A 21451-nucleotide genomic window follows, 5' to 3' on the forward strand; every position below is an offset into this window, starting at 1 on the left:
TCTGGAGTATAATGCTATGCCAAAAAAATTCCTAATGCAACTCCAGATATTCTTCCACACCAAGGGAACATAATCAACTTTCCCTGCCAACAGTTCAGAAGAAAACTCATATTTTATTAAAATTTCTCTCCAATAAGAAATTTCCATTACAAAAGCATTATCATTAAACCCTGCAAAAAAATGTCTCTCACTGCACCTGACAGCCTTTCAACAAACTAGCGATAACAGACAAGTCCGAACAAAGCAAAGGAGTCCGTGGGGATCAGCCCAAGGTCTGTAACCATGCCAGGATCAGCCTCTGCAGCACAGGGAGAAATCCAAAGTGAAATGTGCCCTCTTGTGAAGCTGTGATTAAACATTCAGCATCACTGAATGAGAAAAGAAAAGGACTTTGCACTTGCTTTCTGCTTATGCTCAAATATAAAACCCTTTGCAACAACTAGAATACTTCATTAGCACTTGTGAGATGGGCTGTGCTCTTCTCAAATTAGAAACAAATATGAGAATGAGTTTGTTTATTATAAAATAATGGATTTCCAATTGGGTAGAGCTAAGTAGGCTACTGAAGGCCCCTGTGAAGCTGAACTTGTCTTCCTGAGTTTGTTGATCAGAGTCCACCCTCCCTATGGGGGATGCATTTACGTAGAAAACAATTCTGAAAGCAAGTAAATGGTGGCGTTAGAACTGCTGTGCCAACATGGCAGTGTGAACTCTGCGGGGCCTAACAACTGATAGTCAAACATGAAAGACAGTTGAATACAATTAGAAGAGCTTCCCCGCCTGCCCCTTCCTTGCCTTTTTTATCTGCTCATCCTGCAAGAGTTTTGGTACCAGTTAGAGCACCCAATTCCAGAGGCCCCTTTCTTGTGCTACAACATGTAACGAGCGGTCCAGTAACTTACTCTCGGAGCAGCCGTGAGGGGCAGAGGACCCTTTCCATCAGCAGCAGGACACAGCATTGGATGACCTTACTGAGTAAATTCTTAAGAAGCCAAATGAGGTCAGCAGGAGCCATGTAACTTGGGAGAAAAAGGGGCAACGGTGATACCCGAGAGGGCCCAAGGAGGGAACGGGGGGTCCATTCATGTGGGTGTCTCTTGGATGCTCTAACTTAAAGAACCAGAGTTACAGGCTGTAAACAGTAAGGGACAGGCCTGGCCCCAAACTATGTTTGTGCAGCACTTGTTGGCACTAGATTTATGACCCAGATACCTTGTTCCGGGTGAACACAAACCCTCTGACTGACCACAAACTCTCCATTCGATAGTAGGCAAATTGTATTGATACACAATGATAGCAGATAAGAATAATGCAAACAGCTCTATATCTACCAGTTCCAGGGTTCACAGAGTCAAACTACATCTGGCCAGGACGTGAGCTTCACTCTGAGGTTCCCTCTTAAATGTCAGATGTCAGCAGCCTGGAGGTCGAAGGCCGAGGGTGGGTGAGATGGGCTGGTGGTATGCCCTCTGTCCATGGTGGCCTCAGATTCCTCTCTCAGAGACCTTTTGATGCTCTGAAAACCCTCCTTTTGTATTCCTTCTCCCCTTCTGATGACTCTCCATGTTTGGGCATCATTGATTAGTCTCCTTGTGGTCACCAGACTTCCATGTTCGGTCCTGTCAACATATTCCTTTGCTTCACATACCTATCACGTACACACATCCTTGTTTGGGCTTTCCTTCCCCAAAACCAGAAATCTCAGGGGCTCTGGAACTGGGTACCGTGACCTGGCCAACATGGCAGAGTCCCTTATCTCATGTTGTGGAACAGTGTGGTACATCTCTTCAATTTCCCAGCCTGTGTGTCTGCTTGCTGCTCACCTGTGTCAGGCACAGTGGGCCTTGAAGGAGACTTGCCACAAACAAGCTTTTAGAAAGCAATTAACCCTTGTCTTTGCCCTGGACCATTGTTCTAATACAATATCTACTTTACCTGTAAGCCAGTTCCCAAAAGCAAACCCCTAAATACCACTGTCTAACCATCAGCACCCAAAGCAACTCAACCTGGGCTTGATGATAACCTTTAGGTGCTGTAGTAATACAAAGTATAGTATAAATAATATTCAGATATGAAACATGAGAAGAACTGAGACTGGGATTTAGTCATCTTCTCTGATTAAAAAAAAGTGGGGGGACTCTGAAAACTCTGCAGGCATTTTGGACAACTCCTTAGCAAATGAGACTTGCCAGCACTTCTCTGTTGTGAAAAAAACTGTCTGCTAATCCCATAGACTTGCTCCATAGGTCACCAGTACTTCACATCCTTCTGCTAGAGAGCTTCTAGTTAAAGAGATGGGCAAAATGCTCCTGTTCTGAACTAGAACATTACTCCTGTCAGTCTAAATACATTCCAGGGGGCATTGCTGCCCAAGCAGGCATGAGGAGTAGGTTACGGTTGTGTTTCCCAATGGCAGTACATCAGTTATGTAAATCAATCAGCCCCTGGAGGAAGTTGTCTTGCTGTACCTCAAGCATGTTTTTTTTTTCACTTTCTTCAACTAGAGGCAGTTTCCTTTGGCATACAAGACATTAAAAATTCAAGGAAATGCATGAGGAACCCAAACCATTCTGGCCTAGCAGATAATGAAGCCCTAAAGCTCATTAGGGTATGGGCTGGAGAAATCAAGGCCATAAACAGGGACACTTGAGAGAAGAGCTGGGCTTGACCACTATATAACACCCATAGGCTCTCATTCATACCTTTTTTCAGGGATTAAGATAGGATTGTGTTTCCATATGTTTGTTAGGTAAGAGAACTATATTTTATTAGCAAGTTTTAATGGCTGAGGGGAAAAATAGGCATTTATCTCAATGCTCCATTGGAATTGCTTGAGATGCAAAAACTTCTTGTAGATTCAGAAAGGAAAGGGTTTGAAATAAAAATGAAAATGGGGCTTGCTCCTTCTAAATAGAGATGATGGGGCTATGTTCTCCAATTGCAACAGCAGAGCTAAAGCTAGCTATCTCCCTAGTTCAGGAGTGAAAACAGCTTTGTTTTTGGGTTATCAGATCACAAAGTCATGGAGTCTATATTTATTGGTTTAGAAAAAATCTGAAGGGAAAAGAACCCTTCCAAACTATAAGAACAGAAGAATGATGGAGAAAGCTGCTGGGAGAAGTGGTGGAATATGGCTTTGAAGAATTTTGATGGACAACCGTCTGGGATGATTCAGAAGTATTGAACCTTGTATTTATGTAACAAAATCAGATGCCCGTTGAGGACCCTCTTATGGTTAAGCTCTTGTCTAAGATCTCCAACAGTTCTCTGTGCACACTCCTGCAATTCAAACCATCTTTGCTGCCTTGTTCATTTTGGAGGCCTTTAAACAAACACAATGAGCCTGGCCTCAAGTGTAGCTGGGCACGTTCTGCTCCTGCTTCTACACAAGTACAGGATCTGTTCTTCTATTGAAGTCAGGGGACTAACCTTGCTTTTTGGAGTAAACGAGATCAGAATCTGGGCCAGTACTATTTCTCGATAACACAAAGTGCGAGGTTCTGTTGGCATGACACCAGCATACCGCAGGGAGCACTGTCAATCAAGGACTCTGAATCAATTGGCATATCCCTCAGGCAAACCTGTGGCACTTGATTTCAGTAATACCCTCTGATGATAATCATATTTTACTTTTGACATGCCCAGTTCCCAAACTTCCTCATTTCCATACAGTAACCTTTGATATCAAGAAAGGGTCAAACTATTACAAGACCCAGTAGGAATCTTGGAGATGGATAATGGCCCAGTAAATGCAAGAAGCCCTTTCCTGTTTTAAAAGCAAATTCTGTACCTTCTCTATTCCTTCACTGGGAGTCATAAAAACTCACTTAATAATGGTGTGGCCTTGTGGAAAAGGAGACTACAGGATTGCCCTACCATTTTATTTAGACTTAGAATAATAAAGATGCCTATCAAAGGCTAACACATTAACCTCATTAATAACACAAAGTTCTGGGAGCATTAACATATTTATTTCACTGCAGCCTGTCAGACACCTACAGAGATGTCTTTCTATCCCCCTCCTCACATACACACAGATGCACTCACGTTTTTCTTTCTCCTTTTACAGTAATGCAAACACTGAAATGCTTCAAAGCCCAAACTTAAAGGCCTGAAATTTAACGGGGGATAGGAGGATTGTGTCAAAACTGTACTCAGTTATTTCAGGGTTGAAGGGAAGGAAGCATATTGTGTTGCTCTCTAAGGACCCCTTCTGGTGCAGGTATGCAGAGAGCAAAGTCTATTTTCACCTGGGTTGGAAGGAAAGTTGCAAATTCAAAAATAGAAGCTTAATGGAGTGTGTGGAGGGGGGGTGCCCTCGTGCCTGTCTAGGTGCTGGGTACAGTCACAAAGACTTGGCAGTGCCAGGGACAGATTCCCGAAGAAATACTTCCATACAGGCTACAGGCTGGGGAGACAGTTCCAGGCAGCGCTGTATGTTGAGGCAGTCAAGGCTTATCACCTCTCTGAGAGAGTGTCCTGGAAAAGGGACATCCTCTCCGGGGACTGTTGCAAAGCTCTGACACTTTAATCCTTTCCCAACCCCCTCTGGATAGTCGTTACTTCCAATTTAGTTTCCCAAATGTCAGCGGAAAGATTGTAATCATTTGTTTGGCAGGGAAGTGCAGGCCAGGATGTTGGCAGGACCTGTCAGGGTGTCACTTCATCTCTCTCACACTTTGTTAGAGGCTGACAGCCAACTTGCCATTACCATTGCAGGGCCAATTATCTCTGTATTGAGGAAACAAGCCCCCACCTGGCACCCAACTCCCCCCACACTTACCCTTCTGCTACGGATCATTAAAACAATTTCTCTCTCTCTCTCTTGCACACATGCACATGCGTGCACACATCCCATGTGCATGGAGCAAAGGATTAAACCAGCCTTGGCCTTTAGGTCCTTCTGCACCACCATCCCCACACCACTCCCAATCTGGGCCCAAGTGCAGAGGGGAAGATATTTAATTTTATGTTTTTTATAAATCATGGCGGATTAAAGGCTTGGGCCTTCCCTGGGGTTTAATCCCATCACATTCATTTCAGCTGGATAATAAGTCTCTGAAATGCTTCAAGACAGAGGATGTTTTGGTAACTTGTATTGGGAGGGGGCTTTTCCTGAACTCCTCTCTTCCCCCCTCCCACCCCCGAGTGCCTTCTGTGCTATACTTCTAGCTCAAAGCCTTTTTCAGCCCACAGCGGTGGGAGGCAGCTGTTCAATACCATTTGAGATTGCTTTCCTGTCCCACGCCAACTGGGGCTGTCTCTGTATCATAAGAAGCATCCCCAAAGACACTGGGATGCCAGGAGCTCCTCACCCTTCCGTGGCAGTGACACAGGCTGATAGGGAGACTCTGTGCTGACACATCATCTGGGATTATACATTTTTCTTGTCATCCTGTCGGGGGGGGGGGGGGGGGTTTGAAAAAGACCTTCTGGTTCTTTCTGTTTGTAAAAGATTTTGATCAAAGCCATGAAAACTTGCCAGAGGGAGTTTCAGGTTATTTTGCATTCCTAAATGTTTCCTCTTCACTACCCTCCCACTCCCTCCAGTTGGTCCCAAGCCTGTACTGGTGCATGGGATTCTTCTGTCCTAAGAGCGGGACTTTGCACTTGTCCTTATTAAACCTCATGAGATTTCTTTTGGCCTAATCCTCCTTGTTCCTTCTGTGAATTTTTGGGCAACACCCCACTTTAGATGTTCCATAACAATCAGAGAGGGCAGTCTCTGTGGATGGGAGGGGGTGGTTCCAGGCTGCCAGTGAGCAGCTGCATCCAATATAGTCTCGTGGCTCCTCTGGCCTTCTCCACAAGATGCATCCAGCAGTCTGCTTGTCATGCAGGTTGGTATCCTCTCCTTCCAGAGTGTGTGTGTGTGTGTTGTGAGGGGGCCTGAGGGGAGGCCCCATTTACAAAAGTTAAAAGCTGACAATCTGGGATTGTATAAAGCAGCTCTGTGAAGGCTAAAAACAGCAGGCATGAATATCCTACCCTGATTGGTGAAGGACTGGCTTGATGAGAGAGAATAATTATTCACAGTCTTTCAAATCAACTTCTCTTCTGAAAGTCCCACTCTCCCTCCCTTGTCCCTTCTCTCTCTTATGGTGACGAGTTTGATTTTTGCTTCATTGCTACTTCAATAGCAGTTCCCCGTGCTGGGTAATGTGGGATCCTCTAGGAGATCGAGGGAATTGTTTTGAATTTCTCAGCCACTGAGTATTGCAGGATCTATGCACCTGGGCACCAGGACCAGGTGCGGAGCAAAGTCACGATTTATCCACTTGGATTCTAGAGTTTGGGACCTGACTCCCCACTATAGAGAGCAGGCAGATCCGCTGCATGCGCAAGATCCATTCGCACACCACTGACCAGTGGGGTGCAAGCACTAGTGAACACCTGAGTTCAGTTGTCTGAGCTCTCTTGGTAGGACATGCCCCAATGTAAACAGAGGCACCAGTTCAGGGCTGTGCTGCCATCTCATGCATCTGACCGTGGCAGGACCCACATTGATATCACTGCATGCTTGGAAACCTAATCTTCATGGGGCTACCTTCTCTGTCCACCCTATGTAGCAGCAGCTACTCAGGGGGTGGGTTTTTTTTCCTCCTTCCTTGCCACTTTTGTAAAACAACTTAAATGTCATCTTCCTGCAATTACCCACAGACGAGAGAAATGAATAGGAACATTCCCACAGGGGTCCCTGTCTTAAATGAGGCTTTTGTTGTTATAAATTGTTACTCAAAGCAGTACAAGCCTTTGGAATCACTCATATGTTCCTGGTAACTTGATGCATGGGGCTTTGAATTCAGAGAGCTTGTTTGGAGTCTGCCAGACTTCTGTAGGTATGAAATCTGAACGAATAATTCATAGCGGCGGCAGCAGCAGCCCCTTTCTTTTAATACTGTCTGCTACCTTGCAAGGCAGAAAGGTCTTTTGATTCCTCCTGCCATATGCTCCTCACCTTGCCCTCCCACAGCCTCCAACCCAAGGGGACTGTCCAACCTCATTCATTGATCCCAGGGGTTTGCCCTGCTATGGAAGGTCAAGATTGCTATGTCCCCAAGTCAGTGTTGCTTCCTTCGATGCCCATCCCGGGCTGAAATCTGATTGGCTGCAGATGTTAGGGTGATACTGGAAGTAGACACACGATGGACCTCCATTCTGATCCTCCAAGGAGGTGATAATGTTGCCCAGTGATTTATATCATAGGATTTGGGAGTCAAGGATCCCGGGTGGTCTAATAAAAGAGATTACTTCTACCCAAAGACCCTTGTCTGCCTCTGTCCTTAGACCAGCATGGCTACAACCAACACCCTAAAGAGTCCAGGCTCCCACTCCCAGCCCTGCTGCAAACTGTCTTACTTGACTGTGTCACTCTCCTTCTCTATGCCTCAGCTTCCCCATTTGTAAAACAATTATGATCTTGTACACTGAGACTAAGGCAATTATCACTGAAACCCACCCTCCTGCAGTAAGCCAGCAGGAGACCTAAGCACCACCTAAACACACACCATAGGGTGTTGCTCTCCCTGTGCTATGGAGGACAAAATCTTTGCATTACAGAAACGGCTTTCATACTGTTTGCTGTAAGATTTAGAGTCTGGGGGCAGGTATTAAATTAGCTGGGATTTAGGGGGGAATAATCTGAGCTATTTGCTCTGCACTGCCAAACTCTTTCCTCTTATCTGCTGACTTGCCATATTCTCTGCCCTGGGCCTTAGGCTGCCATCCCCAGGAAGGGCACACTGACTGATTTCACTCATCACAGAGAGACCCCTGCCAGCTGCCCTTCTCTGTCATCCTTCTTCTCTAGAGGAAGGAGTTGGATGGGGCATGGGTGCAAAGTGCTGATACAGGCAGAGCTGTGGTGGCAGAGTTAAGCTGCCAGACAGAAATTAAACGGTATAATGAGGGTGTCAGTTATTTTACAAAGCTTAGGGGAGGCTAAAAAGAGCTCAGTTTCATCATAACTGCCACACATGCACTCACCAATCTCCCCCTCCTTCCTCCCCCCCTCCCCCCGGCACATCACCCCACTGTGGAATGAAAGCAAGAAAACACATTGCATCTTCCCAAACAGATCACAAAATCAGTGTTCTTTGAAAAGGGGCTAAAAAAAGATATTAAACTTTAAATACCATTTCTTTCCATGCTGCTAAGCAGCTTATTTATCACAGCATGAGCCCACCTTAAGAGCTGTGACGACAGAAAGCTCCGCTGGTAATTACTGCAGGGAGCCGGCAGGCATGAATGAGTCACCGCAATGTCGGTTCGCTGCAGACAAGGTAAGGAGAGACAGACAGACAGAGGTTGATGAATACAAGGGGAGCCAGGAACAGGGATTTGAAACCAAGGAGCCTCTTGGAATGTATTATATTGGCACATCCTGTTTCTCCCTTGAGCAGCCAAACTAGGCTTTCCCAATGAGCACTACAGACAAACAGTTGCGGGACAGGCTCCCTTGATCTGAATGCCACCTATGGACAGTGTTTGGGCAAACTATCCCCATCCTCTGTCCTTGACCTAAGCTTCGGGAGAACCTGAGGTCCTCCAGAAGCATACCCCAGGCAGCCAGGTCTTGGGCAGTATCTCTAGGAGCCTGGCACAGAAAGACCCAGGCTGGGCCCTTCAAAGGAATTCACAGAAACGGAGCTGAGCAAAGATACCCTTGGTTATTGCTGACTGTCCTTCCCACTCTGTTTCTGATAACAGACACGCTGGGCTCATCAGTGAGCTCCATTCTCGCAGTCCCACACGTCAGGAGGAATTCAGTCACTTCGGCTAAGTGAGTGACAATAGAGAGAATTTAAGACGACAAGCTAGTGCCTACAGGGTATGGGCAGGCAGCTTAGCACCAAGAAACCCTGGTAAATCACATACAAGTATTAGAACATCTCTGCTGCTCTACCTGAGGCCAGATCTGTGAGCAGAGAGGGCACACGCCATGTGCTTGCAGCAGCAGATCCAGAATAAGGAGAGGTCGTCTTGCTGGGTTCCTGGAAGGTCAAGACTGTCTTGTAGTATCCTACCATGGTACCCCTTGCTGGAAAGAGACAGTGGAGTCCTTTTAAGGGAAAACTTTCCCCCCGCCTAATTTCTAGCCGCCTCCTCTTTACATTATCATTGTACCTAGAGACCCCAAACAAGATTTCGGGTCATGTTCAGCTAGGTGCTGTACAAACACACAATAAGAGATGGTCCCTGTCCCAGGGACCTTACAATCTAAACAAAAAGGGCAGATAACAGCTGAGAGAGAAACCAGAGACAAAGAGAAGGAAAATTACTTGCCCATTGTTACACAGCAGATGAGTGGCTGAGTTGGGAATAGAAATCAAGTATCCTGGATTCTGGTTCTGTCCTCCAGACATTCTGCATTTTTGTCTCAATCCTTAACCCAGTCAATGGGTGATTAGTCAAACATGCAATGAAAGCTGCCTTCTACCTTTGCATTGATACAGTTCCACATATGGTGGGCTTGGGCTTGGGCCTGGGCTTGGGCTTGGGCTTGGGCCACCACTGCACAGCCTCATCTCCACAAGAACAGTGGAGTGTCTGCTACTTTTTGCCTGACATCGCATGCTGGCTTAAACTACTCATGAGTTTCTGCTTTCTCTACCCTCCAGCCCCCTCAACTTTCCTCCAGCCTCTGGGATTTTTTTCTGGTTATGCTCTTTATTTTTGATCACAACTAAATAACTGTTCACCTGTGGCTTCACTTGCATGGACTTTCCTTTCCCCCACACACTGCAGAGCTCTGCCCCATCTTGCCCCACAGCTCTGACTTCCATTTTATGACCTGACTTGGAACCTCGCTGGCTTGTTTCAGCAATAAATGTTCTGTGGAGCAATCATTTGTGTAGCAGGTGGCCCAACAGGAGGAAGTGGGAGAGATAGAAGTAAAAGAAAGCCTACAAATTGATGGTCCATTGGGAACGCTGGTATATATTGTGCTGACTTGTCCCATTTTTGTTTATGTTGGACTCTGGATTCTGCTTTCTGGGGTGCTATTTAAGGTCACATTCCTATCTTATTAATAAATGGTGTGATCTGTTCACTCTTTTCATGAGCTTGCCTAATCTTGTATTTGTAAATGGCATTGAACTGGACCTGTCATCCCACTTTTTATGACTTTTTCCAAAGCTGACCAAAAACCATGGCAGTGTGTGCAACGTGTTGCTTTAACCAGCAGGTGAAGCTGTCAAGGTCTTCCACGTGCGGCTCATGTAACATTGCCTCCAGAGTTTTTATCACCAAGGAAGTGGCTGCCACAAAAGTCCATCTAGGTTTTTTTGACTGAGGGATAATCTTCAAGGGCTTGGGAAAAGCATCAAAGCACCGTGATGTTCTGCTGGACTTAAAAACCTTCCCATTTTATATAAAGAATCTAGAAGGAAGATGGCCATGGCGCCAGAAGTGAGAAGACTACTTCCAAAGACAATCACTCTGGGTGTCCTCATAAGATCAACAGCCTGTGGTGAGGCCTAGAGGCTTCCAACAGCTTCTGGAGGGAGGATCAAGACTGGCAACTCCAACAACAAGGTGAAGCCCACCCTAGGTCTGAAGTCGGCTGTTTCCTACAGTCTCCAGCACTGCTCAGGTCTGGGTGGGCTGCCTGCAGTGACATTGTAGGCAGAGAGAAAAGAGTTTCCTGCACAAGAGCCAAAGGAAATCAGCAGCAATAAGACATTATCAAGCTGGGGATGAGGATGGTTAACATGTTTGGAAGGATTGTGCCCACTCCCTAGTTCTACCATAATGACACTTGGCAAGTCACTCACAGCCTTCTGTGCCTCAGTTTCCTGCTTGTACAATGAAGAAATATTGCCTTCCTCCCAGTCTCTAAATAGACAGCATTCTTCTTAGGTCAGGGACTGTCACCCAGTGATTGTTGAGTACTTACCCCAGTGGTTATCTGATCTTGGCTGGGGGCCTCTAGGAGCTACTATATACCAAATAAAAGGACCGTAGCACCTCCTACAGCTGCCTGTGCTTCCAATCAGTGCACCACCAGTGTGTCAGGGACAGGCAAACCCTGCTTTTGGTTTCATTAGAGTCCCGTCCCCCCCGCCCCCTGGATGTGCATAGGCAGGGAAGTGAAGCAAAATCTTGGATTAAAATAGAGTGAAATTGTTGTGCAAGCAAATGAGCACAAGGGGACTGTGGGGATTTCTCCCTTTTGTGAGAGCCTGAGGAGGGGGAAGGGCTGAAAATGCTGGCAGAGAAAGCATGTGGACACACACACAGAAAAAAACCTAGATCCTGTGGAGAGGTCACCAAATTAAACTGTGCAAGCGACTTCTGTGATGGAGACAGCTTTCTATTACCTCCTGCAGCTTTACTCTCTGGAGAGTGCCGGCAGTGTTGGACTAAACAGCATTTCCCTGCCTTCCCCACGAGAGGGCAGCCTAATGGAGATAGCAACTTTTCAGAAAGTTTTTCCGGGGAAAAAAAAAAAAGCGCATTGTAATTGTGGGGGACATGGGACATTTGATGGGAGGGAAGTCCAATTAGCATAAGCTAAGAAAGAGGAGGAGGAGCCATTTATCACTTAGAAGAGGAGGCTAGCAATGCACAGCCTGAAATAACTTGGATCTTTATAAGGAAAAGAAATTTATATACAAGCAATGCGGAAAATAATTAGAGGCATGATTTAATCAGTATGTTTTAGTGAGAAAATTAACAGGCCTGGATGTGGCATCAATAAAGAGCCAGCTCATGCTCCAGTGGTGTTCAAAACAGTAAAGCCACTTCCTAAATATATCCTCTCTAAATAACATTAGCAGTCTCTAGCCAGCTGGGGGTCAAAGTGGTGACAGTACAGCTGGCTACTGCTGAAGCAAGTAGAGTGTTTTAAAATAGGCTGCACCAAACTGATGTCCAGGCCACTCAAGGTCTCCACCATAGTCAATAGGTGTTTTGCTATCAAGGTCAGTGAAAGCCAAGTTTTAACCCCAGGGGCTGTGCTGGTGACCAGAGGCCTCCTCTTCTCTGCTATGTGGGTCTCATAAAAGCTCTGGGCCTAGATTTTAATGAGTGGCTCAGTATTGCTAGTGTGGTCGCTCTGAACTGCCCCTGTATTTGACCCCTCTGCACGGGTACTGTATAAATACAGAAATAAAACATCCTCCAGGTGCCCATCCCCCCCATCCCTCTCCCCCCATCCCACCCAAAGGAGCTTACAATCAAACTATTTTGCTTGTCTCAATTGTGTGGATGCCCCATTTTAAAGCCTTGCAAACTCAACGCCCAAAAGCTGAAGCCCTCGATTACTGCTCCCTACCTTATTGTCTGAGGATGTGGTGGCAGAGGGGTGAAAGTGATTTTCATTATCGACCTGTGACCATGGATGTGGGACTTGGTTGGGGCCTATGCTGAAGACTTCTTGCAAGTGGGTTGACTAATGGTGGATACCTGGTGAGCTTGGAGCACCAAAGATGGAGAGATGCATTGTGGGCCATATCGCTGCCTTGTGTGCCACTGGCTATGGGCACTGGTATTACCGTACAGACTTGTTAGCCAGAAACACAACAAGCAGTTTCTGTGCTCTGTGGGGTAGCAGCATCTGGTGGGAGTGGGGCAGGGGGTGGTGGCAGTGCATCCTCCAAATTGGCACCTAGAACTGGTACCACAGTTTCTCACCCCTACTTACACTAAGACAAGTGCAGGAGGATGGTAGACTTGGGTTAGACCTCATCCTTGTATCCTACTGTACTGATATGAAGAATAATTCATAGGGGCTGGAACATCAGCAGGTTCAGGCTGTCCAGTGTAATGGGACCAAATGCAGAACCCAAGGAAATACCTCTCCTCATGAGTCCCTGTGAAGAGGGCAAGCATCAAACAGAATTAGCAAGTGGGCCAGTTCCTGGTTTCCTTGCTTATCCAAGCCTCCAACTTGGAAGTCACTGAAGTTTTGTCTTGATAAGGAAAAACTGAAAGCATTCATCATGATTTGGCCCAAACAAATTCTAACTTCCTACCCTCATTTTTCCATCACTCAGTACTGAGAATGTACATGTGTGTTGTGTGCGCGTGTGCACACTCACAATTTGTCTTCTTTCCCCTTTCTTGCTCTTGGTGCTAAGGTCCTTGATTCTGAATACTTGTGATTTCCTCACAATCATTTTCACATTAACAAATTGTACCTCACATCCAGTTTCAATCTGTGATACCCCATCTAGGCAGGAATAGCCTTGGGTAGAAACCCTGCACAAAACATTCAAGAAGCTACAAAAAATGAGTGACAGCTTTCCTGGTCTAAGCCAGTGCTAAACCAATGGTCCCATTCAGGCACTATAATGTGTGACTTTTGAGTGAGAGACAAAATAAACCCAAATCACTTCCAACCATTAAAATCCTGTGGGGCACATTTCCTCATAGAGGCACTGAGGCCAGTATCTCTGGAGAACTGCATATTCCTAGCTCCAATTCCCTCTGCCATCTCACTCAGATAAAGTTTTCCTCCCACCCCGTCCTCCTATCTTGGCTGTGTGGGTGCCAACTGCCTGCTGCCATTCACCCTAGAAAAGGCTATGTTTCCAGGGTGGGTGAAGTGATCCTTTCATATACAATCTGCAAACTGCTTGGGGGTCCAGCAGCAGGAAAGGTAATACATGGAAGTAAAGTATTATGGCACGAGTCAAAAAAATAAGGGCTTTCCTGTTTGGGCAAAGTCTAAAATGACACTTTCTTCCTGGAAGAGACTGTCTCATTAACTGTTGTAGGGAGGAAAGTTGTATCATTGCAACATAAAAAGCAAAGTGACTTTTGCTTACAACTGTAGCTTTGTGGAGACTGTTATATTGAAATGTGCCCAGGTGCACAAAAAATGAAGGAATGTAGGTAATGAAAATGAAGAAACAAATCACTCTCCTCCCAACAGGAGTCTTGCCCAGTGGTTAAGGCACCAGTCTTGGGAGTTTAAAGAACCAAGTTTAATTCACTTCTCTGATATGGACTCTTTTATGACCTTGGAGAAGTTACATGTTCATTCTATAGCTCAGTTCCCCATCCAGTAATATTGGGGATAATAGCACTTTACTATCTTGCAGGGGTGTTGAGGAGATAAACACATTAAATATTTTAATGTGCTCAGATGCTACAATAATACAAGCCACATCTACATGAGCAGGAGACTGCACAGTTGTTACTGTGCAGTTATTTGCTACTTGCATAACCAAGTATTAAATGGCTGACGGTATTGCTCAGTAGTGTCCCCACAGTTTTTTTTTCAGATGCTACTGCACGGTAGCAATAGGCTTGTTACTATTGTGCAGTAGCATCACATCACGGTTAGTGCCCCCCCATATTAATGCACAGTAGCGACAAACTACTGTGCAGTAACTTGTTGCTACTGCGCAGTAGCGTCTTGTGTAGACATGCCCACAGGCTATGTAAATACCGATGAATCAAACTAAGCATAGCTTCAAAACCACTTCTGACCATAAGAACTATGAAACTATGAAACCACTGTTGGCTGACACAAAGTTAGTACTGTAAAATGTGGAACACTCTGATATCATGGCAGGAAAAAATGGATATTGGTCTGAAGATTTGTTGCTTGTTTTCCTATCTGCTTTCACCTTTAGGACAGACAGACTGCTGTTAACCCAGGGTAATTAAATGCAATTCTTTCACTTCTCTTATTCAGGAAGTCAGGCTATATGACCTAATTGTAATTTCTGGCTTTAAAAGGTTCTATGAATTCATGAATAACCAGTCGTCCAATGAATATCTAAGCAATATTGTATGAAAATCACTCATTGGTATACCTTTACTTTCAGTAAACTCTCACTTGAGAAGGACTGTGGTCCACTTCTAAGTATCCATTTCAATATCACTTGACTAATCATTCAACTCCCAGTACCTACATCCACGGAGATATTTAGATGTCCTGGCTAGTCTAGCATGTGCACAGAAGTAATAAAATATCATCCAAAAGGATATCTGGCATGATTTTAGATCATAGTGGCTCACAACATAAACCAAGCTCCCAGATATTGCCTTGTGTCACAGTACTACAAACAGATTCTGCTGCTTGTTAAATTTCTCCAGTCCTTCCTAGCAGATTCCCAAATCTGTTACCTCCTAAACGTATCTGGGGAAAAACCTACCCTTTGGTGTTTTGGGAAGGAATAAAGTAAGAGCTACCGAATGGTCTGGTGGTTATGGAATGAAGTGTGTAGTAGATTTAGTTAACTATGGAGAAAGAAAGAGGGCAATAAAAAGCAACGGCCTATATGCCTGTGAGCCAAACGTGAATGCTGTCATCTACAGATGCCAACTTTTGGAGGGAACATCCTGCAGGGATGACTTGGGATGCACTCAGCGGGTATTGGAGGAGCTCCAGGCAGTGGTAATAGGTAAGGATTTCAGCTGGAAGTTCAGAGTTCCCAGACCACAATGGGCATGTCTTTAGCTGCTGATTCAGTGCCTTCCTGATTTGCCAGCCACTTGGTCTTTCAAGAAATTTACATCCAAATGCATGTGGAGAAATCATTTGACAAGCTTCATCCCTAGATGTTGGCAGATGTCCAAGAATGACTTTGCTACTCAAAGATTATGTTTACAGTGAAATGATTTAGGGATTGAGGGATTATCCAACATGGGCCCACAGCCCAACATCTCCATAAGTACCAAATGTCTAATGATTTCTGACAGCACAAATCAATCACTAGAGCTGAGATTTTTTTCTCCGCTTCTCTCTCTCTCTCTCTCTCTCTCTCTCTCTCTCTCTTTTGTGAGGTAAAACAAAGTTGTTCAGGTTCTACAGCTCAGGCTTAAAGAATGCCATCTACCAATCATTAATGCCAATCACTAGCTTGCTTTAACTCAGCATGACAAGGGTCAGAGCAATAAAATAGGAATTATTTTTGTAACTAACACACCTGCTCTATTACCCTTTATAAAGACTGTCAGGTGAGAGTTGATGGATGAACTATGGGACCTGAGGGGTTACCTTTAAGGAGGAGGGAAGCGTGATTTTTAAGAGTCAGTTGTTAGGTTTGTTTATGAAGCTATGTTAAAATATTGGAGAGATGTTTGATTGGAAAGCTCTGGATTGCCAGAGAGCTGAAAGTTGTACTGTTTTCAGAAGTAAACAAAATGAATTGCCATTGCTCTTTGCAATGGGGCAAAAGCTAATTGACTAGGTAAAATACCGATCAATTGTCCTGAGAGTCAAAGTACATTGGTATCCTCTTATTGCTAACTATTCTAGGCATAAAACCCCTTTTAAGAATTCTCTGACTTCCCCAAAGCGTCAGAGTTACAAAGCTAATAAAGAAATATCACCTGGAAGACTTTTGGCCTATAAGAAAATGAATTGTTTTGGATGGGGCAACAGGGATGATTTAAATGTATGTGCTTCCCCCCCCCCCCTTTTATTTAAAATAAACATTCAGTCCGATGTTTAAACCCTCTGTACTGAGTCTCATTGGGAAAGGCCTACTACTTCACCCTGCTACCTTCTTCCACCCACTGACCTTCACCATAGACCACCATAAGCAACCGGTTCCTCTCTCCACTTTTTGTCTGCAGCTCTACAACCTGTTCAGAACTATCCTAACCCTGTCTCCTACCTTGGATGAGACAGAGACACTCATCCACAGAAGAGTGAGTGTAGAATGAAGGCAATTAGCAAGGAAACACTTTGTATAACTCCTCTTAATGCTCACCACAGGTGTAGGCCAAATTCATAAGGAATTTTAATACCTGTAATCCATGTTTTGACCCCATCCAGTATCCCAAAGGAAATGAACCGTGGTGTTTCTGAAGAAGTCTGTGGCTTAACAGGGATGCAAGCTCCAGCCTTGTAAATAATAGTGCAGCCTGTGCTGCCTTCCACAGCATCATTGTTCCCAGAGTTTCCCCTTGACCTACTCTGTCCAACAGCTACAAGGCGCCGTTGGACACTCAGTCACCATTTAGTCAAACTGTGTACATATTTACTAGTAGATCTATTTGCAGGCTTCACTCTTGGATCTTCTTCTACTGGCTTTAGAGCTCTTAATCTTTCACCTCTGAGAGAACAGAAGACTCTAGAGATTGCAATCCCGAGGTGAGGATCCCAGTAAGATCACTCCATAAATGGAAGAGGTGCTTTGATGGATTTCCCACCCCACACAGCATGCACTTCACAACTTTTCACCATCCCCCTGGAACTCGGAGATATTTCTGGATAGAAAGTGTTTGCTACAGAAATCCAAGCCACTGTGCTAACTGGACAGGAACCAAATGTGTCCCTTCTGACAGAGTAGATAAATTTAACTGGAACACTAAATAACAAATAGAAGTCATCCAATACTTGGGAACGCAAATAGCTCTGGAAATAAAAATGTATAACCACGGTATGTTGGCCAAACTCTTATCAAAGTAATTACATCCTGCTCACCTTAATTCCCACTGTGTTTTCAGTTGGATACAGTAACACTAGAATAGAAATTTAGAATAAGAGCCTCAAGAAGAAAGCTGTGTGGAGGGACACAAAGGAGAACAGCAAGGTCTCTTGGTGCTCAGGTAGAAAGAGGTTGGGGTTTTTTATTAAAAAAAAAAAAAAAGAACAAGGTCATGAAAGAAAAGAAACGAAAGAAGGAGCAAGAAGGGCAGACAGCATACAAAAGGCAGAGAAGGAAACATAAGCTAGGATGTAGGGAGGAGCTCAGCTGTGAAGAATCCAGAATTTGAGCCTGAACTTGTAGAAGACTGGGACAAGAAGCCATTCAGAGCCTACGCCTACTCCTCCACCTCCTGCCCCCTCGCCTCCCCAGGTCAGAGGGGACCATTCTGATCAGGTGGTCTCATCTTCTGCATAGCACAAGCCACAGAACTTCATCCAGTGGCTCCTTCATCAAACCTGACAACTCACTGAACTAAAGACCACTAGCCATGAGATCGAAAATGTATTGTTCACCACCCCCTGCTGAAACTTCTTAAAAATGCGCGCTGTATTTGCAATGTCAACTTTGATGACTTCAGCATGATATGACTTTACCTCCTAAAAGGCAGTGGGAGAGAAAAATGCACGTGTTTGATGTTGCTAGATCTCATCTAGAAGATTATTTTATTTCTGCAAAATGAGGAGTTGGGAAGCTAGGAGGCTGGAAAAAAAAAACCCTAAAATCATACATACTAAAGACATTAATCTTGGGTTCTAGTGTGAGGGACCAAGAGGAAAGTGACCAATTTAGATGAAGAAGGACAGGATTTCTAAAGATCTGGATTTGAGAAGTGTCAGATCCATCATGGGTGTTAAGGTCCATGATGGCATTACAACTGGTGACAGAGAAAGTGGAGACAGGAAAACATGTCTATAGAAGATGAGCTGAGGTATTCAGAAATGCAGTGGGACATCCAGGGGAGACAGTAGCAAAAACACAGGCAGACACACAAAGGTGGGCAGACAGAGAGCTCTCAGGCTGGAGAATTAGCTTAACTATGGAAGCTACTAATATCTGTAGAAGTGGAGAAGACAGACAGGTGAGGAGCATCGGAAAAAAAGCTGCTGAATATGATATTGAGGAAAAGCAGTAAGAGAAAAGGAAAGCCAGATACTTTAGCTGGTCTTGTTTACTCCAAGTTTCTGTGTTTGAGGAAAAAAGTACAAGGTGGGAGCCAACAGCTCTGAATATGGGGGATTCATCTGAGAGCTCTGAGTTTAACATGGCTTTATATGAATGTGACAGAGAAATGTGACTGGGCTAAACATGACTTTTCAAAATATTAACAAATCAACCCTGATGTAAAATCCATAAGCTAACTAGGACACCTAAAGAGAGAGAGATTTTCATCCTCCTGCACTGCTCGTTACCCAGCCGCACAAAAATACTTCCACTAACAAAGTACAAATTGCCCACATATACTGATTCTTGGCTCGTGAACTCAGGGGTCACACACAATCTATTAAATACAAAACTTGGGAAAAAGAAACACAACAGGGAATCTCTGGCAAGCCCCACATGAATCCAAATCCACACAGAATACAAGAAGTTCGCTGCCTCGACAAAGTTTCCAATAGGAAACTAAATGGGCCTTTCTACAACACTTTTGTAAGACCCCGCGTTTCATTTGGGCGCTCTCAATGCATCTACCTTCAGAAAGATCTGAACTCCTTGTTGACTATTGGCAGCTGAAGTTCATACCCTGGGTCTTTTGAAAGGTAATTTTCCTTACCTTTGCAATAAGCTTTCAGCTTTGACCTAAGACCCTAAAGTTGTGAGTGGTTAATAGTGTCCATAAAAGTAATATGTGAGTAAAAAAATGTCTGAATTTTAGCAGATTTGCTCGAATTTTATTAATTTATAAAAGTTGAAGGTTGTGTCATATGTCACTGGAAAGTAATTTTCTCTGGATGTGCAATAAGAGCTCAGATTTGATTTATGACCCAAATATTGCAAGAGATTTATTAATCTCCATACTGTCTGGTAATGTGCAGGCGAACAAATGTACCTTTTTATTGTAGATTTTCTAGAATTGCAGGAATTTTCTTTTCATTTATGAGGACAAACTCAATCAGTGGCACACATTAATTTTCACACTAGGAGTACTTACATGGAATGCACCTATTCCTCAAATGGAAAGCTGTGTTATTTCAATATGAAATGGATCCGCAATGTTTCCAAAAACTACTGGAAAGATTGTAAGTGATGTAGCCCAGGCTTACATGTTAAGGATTTCCTGAGCTGATACACTTCTAGAAGACGTTGTTTTGGATCCCAAGAGATCCAATTTATGTTTTGCCAGGGAAATACCCAATGCAATCTGCAAACAAATGAGTGACAATACATAGATTCAAAATCTAATATTAGAAATTAATGAATACATCCTATCATATATTGGCTAGAGAAAGAGCTTATTTACAACTTCAGGGTTGAACACCTTAAGAAGAGTACACAAATACTTCACACTTTACAAGGCTCTTTGTCTGAAATACAGCAATACTACAATCTTTGTTCTCTGGAGATGGTTGACTTAGGTGACTATTTTCTGTTACCTTCTTATGATTATATTGGCTGATTTCCTGAGAGATGCTAATATTTCTCATATACACACGCTGGATAAATAATATCTACATTCTTCCTTGTATTCCAGAAAGTTATGCCTGAGAAATACTAATTTCCTGGCTATCAATGCATAGAAGCAATCTTTATGCCAATTCTTTTGGAACTACCATTGCAAACAAAATACTAACACTGCTCAGAAATCAGAATTTCCATCCTGAGGTAGTCCTACTATTTTAAAATTAGTTTTCACCCTGAGTTGCAAAATGTTATAGCCATGATTCCCATAACCACATTAGCTCAAGCCATGGGGAAGACTGAAGTACATCTTGAAGGAAGAAATCCAGCCCTTAGAAATGAAATGGGATATAAGGCATATGAATTTTCTCCCCCAGGGGATACCCAGTAGTACATATGGACACAGATTAATGTCGATCTCAGATAAAACACAATATTTTAATTTTATTTTTTCTGATGGAAAGTCAGAGTGTTCTTCAGATTGTAAGAAGGGTGCTTTATGTCAATTGTAAAGTGTAGCCTTAAGGAAAATGATAATTGGACCCAAATGTGGACATTCATGGAAACAGTAAATTAGAAGGCTAGCAGTCTTTGAATATACAACCATGTACATGGGTACTTAAAGCCCTGCTTTTGAAGGTCAGCTTTGTCCTTGGGTCCTTCTGATGGATGGCTTTTTCCCCTGGCAGCATCAGTTCTAAAACTGAGTTTGTTTGAAGAGCATTTCTAATTTCTTTGCTATCAGCCTAAGCAAGGATGATGTTTGGACCCTTTATGCCTTCTGCATTTTCATAAGCCCCTTCTCCTGATATACCATATAGAAAGCCACACAAAGGTGCTTCAGCCAATCTGAGTTTGGGGAACATTTAAACCATAGCCTTGGGTAATTGAATCAAAAACTTCAGCTGCCTTGCATTTGCCTGTCTTGACATAAAAGGGGCCTGTAGATGTGCGGGATGTCTGTAATTACAGCATGTCAGAGCAGACTCCATTAATCGAGTCTGCTGGAGTGTGCTCATTAGCTCCAAAATGGTGGCAGGGGTGCTTTAACTAAAGCTAAACTAGCTAAAGTTAAAGTGCCCCACTGCCATTTTAAAGTGTGGGACACTGAATATATGAGATGCTGCGGGCACATTAATTAGAGCAGCACCTGGGAGCACCACTCTAATTAAAGCACCCCCCACCCCCAGAGTATGTGTAAAGATGCCCAAGGAAAGCAGAGGCTCTACCACTAGTCTGAAGAGGGGGATTATCACTTATTTTGCCTTTCCTTGCCATTCCAGATCCTTTTATTTTAGGGCAGAGCATCAGGCAAGGGAAACATGACCTGAGACTCTGGCTCAGTTAGCATTTCAGAAACAAGACACTAGGCTGTTGGATTGACAGGAGGCTGTCAGGAGCTGAAATGTTTGCTGTCTTGTATAAGAAATAACAGAACA

This window comes from Gavialis gangeticus, unplaced genomic scaffold, assembly GCF_001723915.1.
Source record: "Gavialis gangeticus isolate Ggan-Ray unplaced genomic scaffold, GavGan_comp1, whole genome shotgun sequence".
Taxonomy (NCBI): domain Eukaryota; kingdom Metazoa; phylum Chordata; order Crocodylia; family Gavialidae; genus Gavialis; species Gavialis gangeticus.